Consider the following 4,729-nt stretch of genomic DNA (forward strand, 5'->3'; position numbering starts at 1 on the left):
TTGCAGTGATTTCCCCATCCACAAATAAGTGCCTAGCCAAACCAGTCGGGCCTGTTAAATCCGTTCAAGGGACGTGTGATATACGCCTTCTATTTTTCTTGGGGCAGAAAAGAAGCAGTTTATTGCTTTGCTAACTCGCCCTTTGTGTCCACGTAGGCGGCAGATAAGAGGCTGCGGAACAGATTGTGCCGCAGCTGTATCGTAGGTGTCAAGTCCTGGAAAAAAAATGTAAATTTTCAGACCGGTTATCTTTGTGGTGTCTTTCTGCTGCCTTAAAGTCTGAAACAGTTCCACGGAGGGCAGTTGACGGTTGGCAGTTTTTGAAGACGTAAAGCCATTCTTGTCTTTGGCCTTCAAAAAGTATAAACCTGAAATCATTGTAAATGCGAGCGATGGATTTGATGTAGGTCCATCATCTGTAGCAGCTATTCGTAGGTCAGCTGCATTTTAAGGTTGGAAAGTGAAGATTAATCCACATGCCTCCAGCGGCTTGATATTGCAGGCTACGTTTGAGTGCTGGGATGAATTGCTGCACCTGATGGAATGGTACTCGGGAATCAAAGCCATTAGCTGCTTTTAACGTGCTATAATTGACAATACAAAAAAGCAAGCAAAGTCACTCGAAATCCCTTTTTATAATAAATGTGACGTTTCAAATGGAAGTGAGAGCGGAGTGTTTTTTCTTCCACACTACTAGCCCTATCTTGCCTTTTACCTAGAGAGACTTCATGCTTTCCAGTCCAGAAGAAGAGCGAAGTGTTGAAAGCCACCTTGATATTCCAAAGGGACTATGGAAATAAAGTGACTCATTTGGGTTTCATTTAGGAAGAACTTCCATAGGAGGACAAATGTGTAAAAGGGATCTCACTGGCATCTCAAGACTGGATTATTGTAACGCGCTCTACATGGGGCTGCCCTTGAAGAGTGTTCGAAGACTTCAGTTAGTCCAGAACGCAGCCGCGCGAGCGATTGTGGGTGCACCTAGGTACACCCACGTCACACCTATCCTCCGCGAGCTGCACTGGCTACCCATTAGTCTCCGAATCCGCTTCAAGGTGCTGGTCGCTACCTATAAAGCCCTACATGGCATTGGACCTGGGTACCTGAGAGACCGCCTCCTGCCGATTACCTCCCTTAGACCGATAAGATCTCACAGGTTAGGTCTCCTCCGGATTCCATCTGCCAGCCAATGTCGGCTGGCGACTCCCCGGGGGAGAGCCTTCTCTGTCGCAGCTCCGGCCCTCTGGAACGATCTCCCCGTGGAGATCCAGACCCTTACTACCCTCCTGGCCTTCCGCAAAGCCACCAAGTCCTGGCTGCTCCAGCAGGCCGGGGGGCTTGTGAAACACCCAGCCCCACGGAAATTGTGAATGTTGCGCCTTTTTTTAAAGTGTTGTCTATTTATCCCCTTTCCCTTGTCTGTTGTGAGCCGCCCGGAGTCCTCCGGGAGTGGGCGGCATACAAGACAAATAAAATGAAATGAAAATCTCTTTAACTCACCTACAATGGCCACAGCGGTGTGTGCGGCTCTTTCTACTTTGTGCACTAACCAGCATTGAAGGTACAAGAGAAGATCCTGATTATTTTGCCTTGCCTCCCAAGGGCAAGACTTCATATTCCCTTACCAAATTTTTCCAAGAACCTTTCTGCAAGCAACAGTGGTCCTTGAATGTGAAGACCAAACCAGCAAGAGTAGGTTTCCCGAGCGATAAAACAGATGCCACAGAAGATTCTAGATTGGGTTAAAGTTTGCACTGTATAAGAAGGGAAGGATAAGACCAAGACAAGGTTCACTCAGATGATCCCAAGGCCTTCTAACAACAGGTGAGGGTAAACAATTGGTATTGTTCTTTCCCCATTGTTTGCTGCTAAACTTCAACGAGGTTCCAGGAGGCCTCAAAATTGTATATAAGGACTTTATAGAGGTACTTAGCTTGGGGGTGGGGGAAGCATTACTAGGGGAATAGAAGCAAGTTGAAATCCACCCTAATTGTGAGATTTTGTATCTTTAGAAAAAGGCAAGCAGACAGGTTCATGGGAATTATGTCCTTTGCTGCCGCTGAACTGCTCTCTAGTTGTGGATCACTAGCAACAAAGTATTTGCACACAAAAAGGTATTTGGAAATGTGGACTGGATTATCGTGAGTTGTAAATTAGGGATCTTTACTGCTCTCTGAGCTTCGTTGTCTTCCTGCAAAAAAGGTAACATCATCAGTGATCATGTTACCTAATTTTGGTAATGAAACAGCTGCAAAAAACATCAAGAACCACCCAAACTCTGAGAGCACCAATGGCCCTTCTTTTTAACCCTGAGCGATGAAATAGTCTCCTTGACCAGAATTGTCGATTGCTGTTTGAAAAGCTCCATGCAATTATGATTGAAGCAACCTGAGTCACTTATGGAGTTTTTTTCTGTTGTGCATTTCCCCCCCAAAATTGAAAAGTCCAACTGTAATTGGTGTTGATTTATCCTTTTATCTTCCAACTGTTTCCTAATAGCTTGTATTAGTTTCTTGCAGTCCAATCCAATAGAAAATCTTTAATTCTTACTAAGAATTTAAGATTGTGACCAACAAGAAAAAGGACTGGATTTGATCAATTCATACTACATATTCTTGGGGTTTTCTTCGTGACCCGTCAAAACCGCGGTCGACAAAAGCGCGCTCGGCGAAAGCGCGTACGTGACGTCATCACAGCGCGACGAAAAAAAATAAAAATTGAAATAAAAATAAAATTAAAGCAAGCCGATTCACATAAAGGTAAGGGTTAGGGTTAGGTTAAGGGTTAGGGTTACGTTTAGGGTTACGTTAAGTACGTTTAGCGTTAGGTTAAGGGTTAGCGTTAGGTTTAGCGTTAGGTTAAGGGTTACATTTAGGGTTAGGTTTAGGGTTAGGTTTGGGGGGGTTAGGGTAAGGTTTTCGCTTTAATTTTACATTTACCGATCACAGCGCGATGTTTTCGTCACGCTGTGATGACGTCACGTACGCGCTTTCGTCGAGCGCGCTTTTGTCTACCGCGGTTTTGTGGTGGAACCGGTTTTCTTCAGTGGCGATAACTGCTATGAAACACAGGATTTCATTTCTCCAACTCTTAACTGTTGAAACATCTACCCAACCCGGTTTTACTGGTAAAAATAAGTTTACTGTACAGAATGCATTCTCACCAGCATTTGCAATACAAAAATGAGATAGAAAATGGGCATGCCACACACGAGGGAAAGGAAATGGTAAGTACGCCCCTTGACAAATTCAGGTTTCAACTAGATGACCACAGTAAGTTACACATACAAGTTATTTTTTCAAGCATGCTTCCATAAATAATTCTTGGTGAGCTAATGACATCTATTTCACAAACTTGAAAGATTCCACATTTACATAGTAAGGTTCTGAGGAAGACTGCATTTTGACAGTGCGGCATCAAGTGCACAACAGAAAGTTTTTACTTTACACACCAAATATCAAGAAAATATTTTCTGTTAACTCCTATTTACAAACAGTTTAGAATTTACAAAGGGGGACACATATCTGAGAAATTCTCACCTAGAGAAGGAAAACATGTTATACAAATTCTTGTGCTCAGCCTTAACTTTTGTCTACAGTTTGCTTTGTAAAGTTAAGATTTCATCTAAGCAAAAATTATGAATAAATTCCTTTTTATTGAGGTATTTAATGAACTGGGTATAGATATAAACATCTGAACATTGAAATTAGCAATTTATTTTGAGCAGCTCATTTTTTGAAAAATAGTGGCATTAATATACATAAGCTGTGGAAAGTATTTTAAGACTGGAATGCCAGATAATAAAAATTATCTAGAAGTATGTCTAGAGTTCAGCTACAGATATTTGTTGGCTAAATATGCCCTATAATTTTGAATGAACTACTATGCTAAAAATATTTACCAGTAAAAGCATAATAGTAGGTCACAGTTTAAAATCAGAATTAAATAGTTGCACAATAGAACTATGATTCTCCCCAGCCAGCATAATAAAATTGTTGGTAAACTCTTAATGAGCTTAACAAAACTTTTAGGAACAACTTGGGAAAAACATGACAAGACATGCAAATTTGATCCCAAATTCTACCACCAAGTGTTATTCCAAGGAAATTTGAGAATTTAACACACTTCCCTTCCATTTTTAATTTTATGTACATTCCTTGAATAAGTGGGAAATAATTTCAGGGTTGTGGTCTATAAATGACTAATAGAGGCTTACTTTTTTAGCCAAGCTCCCTGAAGACTAGAATCTCTTCTTACAAAAATGCATTTGATCATTTTTAAAAAGTTTCAGCTTATCAAGACAAATGTATCTGTTTTTCCATGTCGTTATGTTAGAACCATGATTTATTTGCCAGGCTGCCCCACGTACACACAAACAGTGGCTCAGTCGCTTATTAAAATCTAAGGTTAAGGTTTATTCTTAAAGAGACACTTGCCTTAATTCCCAAGTACCCTTCGTGCATGGAAGCAAATTAGGAAAGTAACTATCCTGTTTTTTCTTTCAACTGATAAAGATACTCAACTTCCTAATAAGTCATTCTGCAAATTCTGGGATAGCTTTCCAAAAAAGAGCTACGATGTTTCATAGGCTAGGAGTAAAAAAAAAAGCATAAAGGCATCTAAACCCATTGTGCGAATAAAGCCCCACTGCTTTTAGCTATCGAAGCATTTCCCATCCCTTAATTGGATAATTGTTATCTCCAAAAATATTCTATAAAACTCTCAAGAA

This window comes from Thamnophis sirtalis, unplaced genomic scaffold, assembly GCF_051295495.1.
Source record: "Thamnophis sirtalis isolate CommonGarterSnake01/CBP01778 unplaced genomic scaffold, rThaSir2_p1.2 scaffold_9, whole genome shotgun sequence".
NCBI classification, from domain to species: domain Eukaryota; kingdom Metazoa; phylum Chordata; class Lepidosauria; order Squamata; family Natricidae; genus Thamnophis; species Thamnophis sirtalis.